The 13,320-nt window shown below is 39.6% G+C and overlaps 1 protein-coding gene across 2 annotated transcripts in view; it reads right to left on the reverse strand.

Moving 5' to 3' along the window:
* Nucleotides 1–13,320, reverse strand: part of SPOCK3 (SPARC (osteonectin), cwcv and kazal like domains proteoglycan 3) — a 112,423-nt gene that overhangs the window by 44,292 nt on the left and 54,811 nt on the right. The window lies entirely within an intron of this gene.

Here is a 13,320-nt window from a genome sequence, read left to right on the forward strand (position 1 = left end):
CTACAGTGGTACCTCTGGTTACGAACTTAATTCTGTCTGTTCGTAACCGGAAACCGCTCGTAACATGAGGCGCCTCCTGCTGCTGCCACACCACCGGAGTACAACTTCCTTCTACTCCCGCTCACATACCAGGACAAAGTTTGCAACAAGGGGCATCTATTTCCAGGTTGGTGGAGCGCGTAACTCGAAGCATTTGGAAGGGGGACGGTACGTAACACGAGGTACCACTGTACTTTCCCACCACTGCATTCTGTCTATTTAAGATTGGACAGGTCAAAGAGAGCAGGGAGCTTCTGTACAATTTATACACAGATATCCTGGATGGAAAGTCTCAGTGCTTTTTGAAACTTAGGAGGATTCACCAAACAATGTTTAGAAATGGGTGGTCTAGTTTTATTTGGAGCTTCATAAATCTACGTATATTTTCATTATGCCATTTTTCTTCAGAATTTCAGGCATGTGGGAGTGAATGGGTAGGGAATCCTCTAATTCATATGGTTTTTACACACACATAAATATAATTGCAAAACATTCCTGACATGCTAAATGCTCTGGGGTTTTTTTGGAGTGGTGGTTAAAAGAGGTGTCACAGACAGCTAGATAGGGTGCCATAGAGCTCCTGAAGAAAGTTGAACATTCAACCTTGGGAGATAAAGAAGTTCAAAATTGCAAGTGGTGGGCAATTTATAACATCCTCACAAAACCAATAGTACTTGGTATTAATGGGACTAAACCATTAGGAAACTGCATTCCACTCTATAATACTTCAAGATAGTGGACTCTATGGAGCCATTGATAAAAAGAAAGTCTTTTTCCAGAGCCATAACATATAAAACTGTACAATATAAATCAAACATAAAATAGAAAGTTGTTCTTAGCAGATGGGGGATCATGAAAGAAGTCAAAGTCAAGAAGACACAAAGTCAAGAGTGCACGAGGGAGATATGACACGTGGTGTTGAAAATGTAATTGAAAAATATCATCGAGTGTGTTAAAACCTCTATAACACAAAAGACAATTTAAGGACTAGGAAACTGAAAAGGACATTTTAAAGGTTAATTATTGAAAGCTACAATTTTATTTTCCTTGGTAAAAGCCACAGAAGACTGAGATGAAGGAGAGACACTAGATTATTATTTATTCAGTGTGCATTTTGAGATGAATAGGTTTTCAAAACAAATAAGAGTACAGTGGGGAGGGAACTGTTTGAACACATTTAACGGGGGGTGGGGGGGAGGAATTGACCAAGGCAATTACAGTTTCCTTAATTCATGAAGAATACTTGAATGTAACTCTTAGATTGACAAGTAAGTCTTACAAGCCTTTGTTTTATCACACTAAACCATGTCTTGCCAACTCCTGAATTAGCCTTTGTATCCCTCCCTTTAATAGCAGTTTGTTATACAACAAATAGTAGGTAATCATATTTATTTCCAAAGCTTCATCTGGTTGGTTGGTTATAATTTATTTATTTATGGATGGATGGTGGGTGGGTGGGTGGGTTGGAGGGGGGCATATCAGGCATTCTGTTTTTCTGGCCAGCTGGCAATCTTACCTGAACCTCATTAACAACAGATAATTTTTAGAATTCCAAGCTATAGAGGGCACCAAAGAGCTTTCAAGGCCTTTTTCAACCATGTTGTCTATTTCCTTCTCTTGTTAGCCTACCCTGTCGATATATCAACAACTCCAAAAACCACTGAGATGGAGAATCTAAGCTTCACACAAATGCAGGAAATACTTATTATGAAAAAAAAACTGCATATGGTTAGAAGATCATGATCACTGGTAAATGAACAAGTAGCAGTCACAAAAGGACAGCTTTTCTTATTTCATGCCAATTCAGGCAGCATTCTATGCCAATTTCCTGATGTTCCGTTACTTGCTGATAATTTCCACATTTCATGTGATCTTTCACATGACGTAGAAGCCACTTCTGAAAACTCAATTGTAACTGAAGTTTAGCATTCATTTCTGTGTTATTTGCATTCAGAAAAATCCATTTGCAATCCTGTTAACCTGGGAAATAAGTTTTGTATTGTAATATCACATGACAAAAATTGGGGCAGTATTCTGGCATACAGTTCTTTGCCATCAATATACAGCATGGGAACAGTTGTGTAATGCAACAGGTAATGCAGTAGAAAATGAACGTGCTAGCTTTATAATCAGGAAAACTTAATATCCAAGTGCAGCCAAAGAAATTCGGATGAAAGAGCAAGACAAGCAAATAGCTACTTCATTGTACCAGTTTTGATTACTCATTCACAAACAGTTCTATAAGGGTGTCACTTATTTTACTGAAATGTAGATAGTCTGTCTTAACATCAAGAATCATATATTATCCTAACATTTCCCATATATCTCAGCCATTGATTGATTACTAGCTTGGTCATAATCATATCATAGGACCATGGAATTGTAGAGTTGGGACCCAAAGGGCTGGGGCTGTCTAGTCCAACCTACAGCATTGCAGGAATTACTGCTAAATAATCCCTCAGAGATGGCTACGCAACCTCTGTTTAAAAATCTTCAATGAAGTCCACCACCTTCTAAGGTAGTTTGTTCCATTGTCAAACAACTCTTACAATCAGAAAGAGCTTTTAGTTGGAATCTCCTTTTTGCAATTTGAATACATTGGTTTGGGTCGTATCCTGTGGGGCAGCACAAAGCAAGCTTGCTCCATCTTCCATGTGACAGCCCTTTAGATATTTGACAATTGCTATCATATCACCTCTCCGGGATGCAGCCTTCTGATGAAGTAACATGGGGAGAGAATTCACCTCCCGACACAGCAATAGCCACTTATTTCCAACAGCAATGGAAGTGTTAAGTTGGGACTTGGCTGGGCCTGGGGGGCAGGGGCGGGGGACAAAAGCACCTTTGAGAAAATCCTGGGTAGATCAACGGTTCCAGCAAAGGATGGAGAATTTACTTTTAAACACGTTCTAAGACAATAAATGGCAGGAATGACTTAAGGACCACAAAGACAGATGATCACGCGCCAACCATGAGTGCAGACCAAGCAGACATAGCCACCACACACACATGCACATACAAACACAGGCCTCACATGCCAAACCTGTGATGACACCATTCACTGCATGCCTAGCAAACTAGAGTAGTGAGCTGCCCCTTTAAGGATCTGCAGTCTTCAACAATGGGACAGGGCTTTGGGGGAGACAAGCTCAGGAAGTATAAATGAGCTCAGATAGGGGCAAAATCTTTAAACCATTTCTTGAACTTCAAGTGGACATACACTTCTTGACTGTTAGCCTTCTCCTTCTCTAATCTAGACCATTGAGTAACCTGCCTCTTCCAGCATCCACAAGGTATGATTCTCAACAGGACTAGATACTGGGAGATCTGTATAACCATCACAATGCAACAGAGGTTTTCAACTTGGGATGACTTGGAGCATTGGTTTTCAACCTTTTTGGATCCACAAGTCCCTTGGTCAACTACATTCTTTCTGTGGCACTCCTGTGGGGCTTAGGAGCCCAGTTATGTCACCCCTTGCCTGCAGAGCTGGAAGTGCCTCACCCCTTTTTGAACCCTCCCTTGTGGAGTGTTCCCTCAGCCTCCTCCCCATTGCCCTCTCCTTGGGAGTCTTCTGGGCAGCCATAGCTGCCACCCCTAGTCTCTGATCTGCCCCCCTTGTGCCAAAGAGAGGTGCTTTCTCACACTGCCTCACAGGGGCCTGGGAAGCACCCCCTGGCCAGCCCCAGAGTCACCATTCACCTGAGTAGCTTGTAGCCAGGGCTGCTGCAATAAACAGCTGTGCAAGCTTTTGGGAGGTAGAGATGCAAGAGGGCACCAGAGGAGGGAGGGAAGAAAAGGAGGACAGAGGCCAGGGTTGTCCACAGTACCCCAACCATCATTCAATGCACCCTAGGGTGCCATGGCACACTGGTTGAAAACCACTGCAATACACCTTTCAGCAATGCATGCAGACTTGGGCTCTTCAAAGAGAATTGTAGAAGGCTGAACCAATGATATATTTGGTCAATTTTGCTGCTAATAATCTAGATTTCCTTGACCACTATTCTCTGCTCTGGCAACAATTTTTTTAATTACTGTTTTTCATTATGTTTACTATTATTTATGTGTTATTTTTGTTCAGTAAAGTGAACTCAAAGTGACTTACAAAAAAGAACAACACATTACTAACAAGTGTGAAAACAAGATTAAAGGCAAGCTAAAGTGCACAACTAATATGTACAGGATGAGTCGTTTAAAAGAGGCCCTGTGGAACATGTGTGCTCTGTATCCACGGGGCCTCTTTTAAAGGACTCACCCTGTATAAAATAGCAGATCCAACTCAACGCAACCTCATTAATATACTTTTGCTTATTTCATGGTGTTCCCCACTCTATGTCTCATAGTAGAAAAACATGTGGGGTAGAAGCTTTGTCTCAATAAATAAATTAAAGTGTTGAAATACCATTGTTTACCACCACTGCATGAACACATATTTGAATCCCAACTTTTTAAAAGTACACTCACTGACACTTCACACTTGAGCCTATCTTGGCCCCTTGAAGTAGGTGCTCAAGGTGAGAAATGATAGACGTTAAGATAGCCACAGCAGCCAGCCAAAATTTGCTTCAGTCAATGGTGGTCCTCTGTTGAAAGCACTTCCATGTGCCACCACCAGTGTAGCCTTACAGAGCTTACAAACAGTTCCTGCTAGCTCCCACAACCTAAAAGTTGGCAATCTCAGTTCTCTCATGCAATCCTGCCCATTTTCCATTAGTATCAGTGAAAATCATTAATGAAAAAAGCACAAAATAATTCCCCCGTGGGGTCCTATTTTCCTTTTGATGCTTAACTTCCATCATCCACATGCAAGCCTATAAAAGAATAGAGCTAGTTACCCTCTCTGTCCCCCTTTGTGGCTACACAACCAGTTATACTTATCCAAGAACTGTATTTTGTTCCCTAAAGAATAGCTAGAACTAGCAATCCCATACATTAATTGTGATATTGTTTTTTAAATAAATAAATAAAATAAGCTGCTGAACTATATAGAGTCTCCAGTACATTCACAGATCTTTTTGCCTTTTACTTCTTCCAACTGCTTTCTTGTCAAGCAAAATTAAAGCACAGTAGAGCAAATCCCGTGGGTTGGTTTTTTGTTTTGCTTTTTGAAGGGGGGTACTTTGCAGGGTAGTGTAAGAATCATCACAATTGCACAGTTCCACAGTAATTGGACTAATCAAAGCTATATAATGTTACCATTGTGAATAAAGTAGTCCTGCTCATTAGCCCATTACAAAAGAATTACTGTAAATTCAAGCCTACGTGCAGCATCACTTCCTGTGCAAACAAACATAGATAATGCAACAAGCTTGAAACTTTTCCAAGCTGGCAGACTGGCAACGCAAATTATGCAGAGAAACAGAAAGCTTTCACTAGATTCAATAGAGCTTGGAGCGTAAGAATGATTAAATGTTTCTGTACACAAGTACACATCACAATAATGAATCAGACTAAAAAATTCCAAGAAGGGGCTCAACTGCACCAGCTGGGCTTCTTCAGAGAGCAGGGTTATAATGCAAAATGATGACATTCTAAATAGCCTCATTTCCAACTTCTGTGCAATCTGTCTAAGACATGCCTTTAAAAGAAAGGAAGGAAGAGAGGACTACAATTCAAAAAGCAATACTGTTATCATATAACTGGAAATGGTCAAGGACAGGGAAACCCATCCTTGTTTCTTTATTTAATTTAAAGCAGGGGATCATAACATGACCCATTTTTCAGCATATTCTAATTTGATTACCTTGAGAAAGAGATGGTCTGCATTTTAAGACTGAAGGTACGAATCAGTTTTTTTTATTTATAAAAAAACACCTAGCTACAATCTGTACAGTGGTACCTTGGGTTAAGAACTTAATTCATTCTGGAGGTCCGTTCCTAACCTGAAACTGTTCCTAACCTAAGGTACTACTTTAGCTAATAGGGCATCCCGCTGCCACCGCGCAACCGCCACGTGATTTCTATTCTCATCCTGAAGCAAAGTTCTTAACCCGAAGTACTATTTCTGGGTTAGCAGAGTCTGTAACCTGAAGCGTCTGTAACCCGAGGTACCACTGTACAACTACATCACACATTTTAGGGGAAATGTTCACGCACAAAGTAATTGTGTGAGGCTTTAACCCACATTCCATCCCACATGCTTAAGCCAACTAAGTTCAAAGACTGGCTGCAGAATGGCAGACAGAATCAGGATCCCTAAAAAAATAAAAAATAAAGGTCAGGGAAGGTCACATAACCCTGAGACTTAGTATTTCATTAGTAGTTGCATTATTTCTTCATTTCCTCATACACTGGCCTGATTTCAAACAGGAACAACAAAGTATTTAAAAACAGTCTGCCCACAAGAACAGTTCTGCTATTATGTTCTGATTTGCACATGGCAGCTTAAGAGGATCAAGAAACGACACAGTAGCATATCAGACATTCTTACTTTGGCTAACCTGCTGAAGTACTGAAAAAATAAGCAGGAAGGTAACTATGGGCATTCATTATCAATAATTCCTCCAAAACAATCATTCAAATCTCTTTGAAGTATTGTTTAAAATGAATGAATATTTTTTATGAAATGGGTACAATTTCATGGCTTAAAGAATTTACTGTTGGCACTTCCCAAGCTTCTGAGAGGAAATGTGTTCTATAACTAGTGAGATACAACAGGGAAGGTTCTCTTCTACATCTCCATATAATATACAGCTCCCTGAGGGGGAATCTGAAGATGACCCTACCAGCAGCAGCAGCATTTCTTAATATACAAGGGAATTAAAAAAATCATGAAAATGGTATAAGACCAAATTGGACAGTATGGGCTCAGAGTGAGCCAAGTCTTTAATAATATCAGACTCGAGAATCTTGTCATTTGAGAAACTTGAGTGGGATCAGATGAAACTGAACAGAACAGAATCTGAAAGGACTTAATGTATTTTCACATTCAATTTGTATTTCCTATAGAGAAAAATGTACAGCATGTTCCAAACACATTTGGAGAGATAGGCCATATATAAGCTAAGGACAGAAGTCTTCAAGCTAAGGAGGCAAACCGGAGTGCATGGTGTCAAAGGAGAGCAGATATATATTGGGAACAATGGAAACCTGATGGAACTGAGAAAGCCAAAAGGACTAGTTTCTGCTGGCTACTACAGGTTAGGGTTCCACCTGCCTGCCATTGGGGCAGGAGTGCTCCCCTAGCCAGTGACAGATCTATGCACAGCTGGATCTGTCTCATCCAAGCCCCTTGCAGCATGGCAGGTTGGGGGCTTCGATTGCCCTGTTGATCTATTATCAAATTAAACTATAGTTTACGTGAATTTACACAATGAATCTGAGGTCTTCCCCTATTTTATATTTTTAATGGAAGGGATATCAGTGGAGATGACTAGACGGGAATGATCCCATCCATATCAGTCAACTAACTCTTTTCAGAGTCTTTTTTTCTCTGAGAAACACACCTACAAGATACAAAATCCAGAAGATGGTGAGACTTGTATACTAATTTCACATATACACACACATGCTTAAAGCATTTGGTTAGAGTGTTTGCTACCTTTGCAATTAGTTATATTCTCTTCTAATTGCTTCCCTGGCATATCATATGAGACCTTGCTCTAGTTCTATTATAAATTCATTCAATGTTTTTGTATATAAATATATTTAAACAGCACAATTTATGGCAATTTAATTAAATTGCTGTTCGGACATAACAGATATAACACTTCAGTTGAGGAAAGGAGGAAGATAGTTTTGCATACTTTGCTCAAATATAATATTAAAACATCCAAACCTATTATCTTGGGAGAATAATTTTGATAGTTCCACCAGTAAATTTATTACATATTTTGCATTACATAACAGAATGAACCTTGTTTTAAGTAGAAGAATAATTAGGCTACTAGCTGAAAAACCTGGTTTTGCCATGCAAGTCACTAAAACAAGATGCCTGGAAATCTATCAAGAAAGATCAGAACCTATTGCCTATGTTAAGTTAAGGGCAGAATAACCATAGCCACTATCCCAGTTGATGGCCAAACAGGTAATGGTATGAAACATTCCAAAATTAAATACAGTGGATGCTCGGGTTGCGAACGTGATCCGTGTGGGAAGCATGTTCGCAACCCACAGCGCCGCATCTGCGCATGCGCAGGTTGCAATTTAGCACTTCTGCGCAAGCGCCAAAACCCAGAAGTATCCTGTTCCAGTACTTCCGGGTTCAGCGCTGTGCACAACCCGAAATCGCACAACCCGAAGCATCTGTAACCCGAGGTATGACTGTATTATTCTATATATAGACATAGTTAATCCTGATTCAGTAGCTCTTCCTTCTTAGCTTCTAAGTTCCAGTACTTGAAGAACATGTTGAAATTCTGACAACACAAATTAATAAAAATTAATTTTCACAGACCATTAACACCCTGTATGTGTGGGGAGTTAATGTTTACCATGAACTTCTGTTAATCTTAATATATACTTCAATGGAAACCACAGAAGTGGAATCTCTTACAGAGCCAATAGACTAGATTCAGAACAAGCTAATTATGTTTTAAAGGTAATGGGACCCCTGACCATTAGGCCCAGTTGTGGATGACTCTGAGGTTGCGGCGCTTATCTCGCTTTACTGGCAGAGGGAGCTGGCGTACAGCTTCTGGATCATGTGGCCAGCATGACTAAGCAGTTTCTGGCGAGTCAGAGCAGCGCACGGAAACACCATTTGCCTTCCTTCCAGAGCGGTACCTATTTATCTACTTGCACTTTGATGTGCTTTCAAACTGCTAGGTGGACAAGAGCAGGGACCGAAAAATGGGAGCTCACCCCATCGTGGGGATTCGAACTGCTGACCTTCTGATTGGCTGTGTTTATGTTTTAGTTTCACTCAAATCAATGGTACAAATTAATTGTATTAGTTGATGCTTAAAACTAACTTAAATCCCATTGATTGTAATCAGAATAAAAGCATAACTAATCTACTCCGGATCCAAGGCAATGTCTATTTAGTTCTTTCATTTTAAAATTAGAAGGGAGCTTATAAACTTCTGGTTGCATAACAATTCCACTGATTAACAAACAGTAAAATCTTGTCCAGATTCTTGGAAATAATTTGAAAAATGTCCACGTATAACAAGGTATCATAATCAAAGCAGTTTAATTTTGGTAGAGAACACTTGAATCAGATTCATTAATTAAACTGTAGTAACAACCAGAGAAAATAACATCAAATACAACCCACCTAGCAGCATCTCCAGTCTATTTCTTTTGCCCTCAAGGCCAGCTCCCAGATGGAGAGGTATCCTAGGTAAGTGAGAAAATCTACGAACTATGGCAACACACACACACACACCACTGACTCTCCAGTCTGCAGTTGTGCTGCATTAAGTGCCCATGTGGGCAAAGGTGGAAAAGACCCTGGCTACACATGTGTCAGTGATATCTGGCTGCTCTCTAGAGTTTCACCATTCCTGTGTTCTCTTCCTCTACCTCTCCTCCCCCTTCACCATTCTACCATTCACTGAGGCAATTTCCTCAGGGAGAGTAAGAGGTCAGCCTGCTTATCCAAACCTTGACTTGCCTGAGGTTCTGCCTACTTGACAGGAGTGCAGGCCCTGTGGAAATATAAGGGAACACTTCTCTTCTTCTCAAGGTAGAAGCTGATCCCAAAGTGAAAAGAAAGAGTAAAGGGGCACCCAAAGTTTGCCAACCTGTTCACCTTCATTTTACAATGTAAATTCATACACACAGGCTATCAGAATAATTATTTTAAATTCTAGCCCTAGAACAAAATCAAGTTCAATTCAATATCCAGAAAATGAAAGCCATCGCTTGCAAATCTATTTCTTCAAGCAGCTTAACTCAAGAAATTGCCTTCCTTGTAAAGCTGATCATATAGATTTAAAAATCTTCAATGACATATGGCTCTCAGATCTACAGCTTTCAAAACTTTGATCCCTTAGAAACATTCCAGACCAAGTTTTATCGTTCTCTACTAGGGATCCCCTCTTGCGTGTCTAATATAGCTGTCCGCTTAGAGCTTGGTCAAATCCCTGTTAGCACTCTGATATGGATCTTGAAGATCCATTATTGGTTAAAACTCATTTTCCCCCCCTGTTGGGTCGGCACCCTTAACCCTATTGGATTCCTATCAATCCAAATGGAAATCTACACTGTACAGAAAGTTAAAAGGTGTGGGGTTCTCGCTACTGGCACTAATAGCTGTCAGCTATGAGAAAGCCTGAGTAACAATTCGCCAACGAATCTGGGATGGATTTAGAGCTTCAGCATCATGTGAGCGAGATGAATAAGCATCCAGCAATCAAAGATAATGGGGGAGGGTTAACCCCAGCGACATATTTGTCAAAATTACAAATACCTAAGGTAAATATAGATGGTCATTTACCTTCGCTAGATTCAACGTACTGCTGTCTGCCTTGTTGCAGGGCAGATATGCGGGTAAACCGTATGTGGAATGGGTTTGCCCCGGCGGCGCGATAGAGGTGGAAACTCTTTCTCACGTCCTGATACAATGCCATTTTTGCAGGGATATACACTCGGTTTTTATCACCCGTTATACAGAAAATTCCAAGTGGGCCCAAACCTTTAACATTTCTGATAGAGGACGATCCAGAGATCACCTTAAAGGTGGCCAAATTTTGTGTGGTTGTCATAAATCTTAGGGAACAAGCTGTGCTATTATAAAGACTAAGGCCTTAGAAGCAAATTATAGATAATATTGTAGAGATTAAGACTTAAACCATATTTTAACTGCTGCCATAATTGTAATGTTTATCATTATATTGATTGTTAATTTAAATTTAATTTTTATTGTGTTTTTGATTTGTTTAGTATGGTATGTGAGTCCGGTCTGGGACCGTAATAAATTCAATTCAATTCAAAACTCTTCAATGTTCTTTAAACTTAATAGTTTCTGTGCATAATCATATTTTCTCAGAATTCACATCGCAGCAATTTTAAGCAAGCTACCTATGTGTTCTGATCCACACCATATATCCTTTGGTACAGCACAAACACATTATTCCATTACAGAATCTTTTTGGTATGAATATATATAACGCAAATCCTTCTGGACTGCACTCTGTGTTCAGTATTCAATGAATATCTGAAAACCTTTAGATATCCTATAAATAGCTTATAGTGAAATCCTATGCAACATTTACTCAGCACTTAAGGACTCAGTAACATAAGTAAAAAAAAAGCAGCGTTTTTAATGCATTATAAACATGCAACACCAGATGGTCCTGTAGAGCTCAAATCTTTTCTATGCGATTTTACATAGCATTTTTTCTTTTAATTTATGACTTGTTTATAGTGGTTTTTTCCCTATGTGTAGATCCATCCAAAGACTCAGCAAGTGCACTCTTCGTTTCTCCCAACCCAACTTTCCTTCCCATTACTAACAAAACAGTCTCATCCTCAAACAATTAGGGGAGCATCTGCTCCCTATGAATTCACTTTCAGTACATTAAGCATTTGGTGACAAAGGGTCAGACTGTCATAGGCAAACTAATAAATCAATGCTTACTTTATGTTTCTTTTTCTGTGCTAATTTATTTTGTTGCTGATGCTACTAAAAGGCAAAAGAAGGGGGGTAAGAGAGAGAGAATATTAATTTGTTACTGCGGGTCCACCCATTATCCAAACTAAAAAATGTATCCTTCCTTGTTCTCTAACCCATAAATTGTTCCACAGAAAATCAAGCTATATGAACCTATCAAACATCTCATTAGGTGAATTTTTCATATCACTCCAACTCCAAGACTACTTATCTCAACATAGGTACTTATCTCAACACATTTACTGCCTTCCTGATATGATTTCTTAACACGAATTACTCAAGAGATAAGGTTTGTTTGTTTTTATCAAGCATCTTCCAAAGCACTATGCTTTAAGTGAAATCTCGAAAAAGAAAATACTAACGTGAAACAATGTCACTCACAGAGGGACTTCAGTCTTGAAGATGCAGTGCCAAAGAACAGCTTGAATAAGTGATATTGTTCTGTGTGTTGTGTATAATGGAGCCACTACTGCAGCTCTATAGCACTTCAGAATTTTTCCAGCCTTCTGTCACATCATCCATCACAGACAAGGGTAACCAAATACCATGCTTCAGGGCACAGAACTGATCACCCCTGAAAGCTGAAAGGGAAATGTTTTTCCCCATGTTACTACAGCACACAAATCAGGAATAGCTTAGGGAGGAAATTGGGGAAAGCACCATAAAAACAAAATTAATGGATTTTCACTCCATTCTGTCTACATCCCCCCCCCCTTAACCAGGCCTTATAGCTAGCGCTTTTTTCTGGGGGAATGCATACCCCTAAACATTTTGTGAATCTAACTTTGGCCTGATTGAGGGGCAGTATTTTAATATGTGTAGGAAAATGAGAATACCCCTAAACAATTTTTTTTTGGGGGGGGAAAGAACTCCTTAGCTATAGCTATATATCCAAAGCTAAGGTCAATAGGATAAGCAAATGAAGCAGATCCAATAGCCGATTTTAAAGCAATTCTCGCTGCTTTCTGGAATATTAGGAATTCTTTCAGTTCCAAAATTAAGAAGTGCAATAAATGAAGATAAGATTTAAAAGTTCTCAACTTTCTGGGATTTACATAGTGTGGCAATCATTTCTAAAAGATAAAAGATATACAGTCGGGGCTCCCTCGCACCCCCCCCCTTCATGATTCTGATTCATTACAATGCCACATGTACATTGAATCAGAAGGCTGCTATTAATGTCAAAAGGGTAGCAAGGTCAGTTTGATAAGATATATGTGGCATGCCCTATTTTTAGAATTTGCTACATCTGTTGGTGGGTTTGATCTCAAAGGCATTTGTAAATAACAGGTAAGCTGAGAAAAATTACTGATATTTGAAGCAAAAAAAATATCTTTACAACAAGAAGCAATTCAGTTTGTGTTGATATGAGATTATAGGTGGCTACAGATAATGGTGCTATTCACATGATGACTGCAAATAAAACATAATGGCCTGTTCTTTGAAGTAGTACTTGTCAATGGGAAGAAACCTAACCTGTGATAGGATTCTCTAAAATCTACCCGTTAAATTCATGAAAGGATTAACCAAAGCTGAACTTCATTGCTCAGCCTTACATTGCTAAATACATTGCATTGCTACATTGGCTCCCAGTACGTTTCCAAGCACAATTCAAAGTGTTGGTGCCGACTTTTAAAGCCCTTAATGGCCTTGGTCCAGTATACCTGAAAGAGCGTCTCCACTCCCATCGTTCTGCCCAGACACTGAGGTCCAGTGCCAAG

The sequence above is a fragment of the Podarcis liolepis genome (assembly GCF_965112155.1).
Source record: "Podarcis liolepis genome assembly, chromosome: 9".
Lineage (NCBI taxonomy): Eukaryota > Metazoa > Chordata > Lepidosauria > Squamata > Lacertidae > Podarcis > Podarcis liolepis.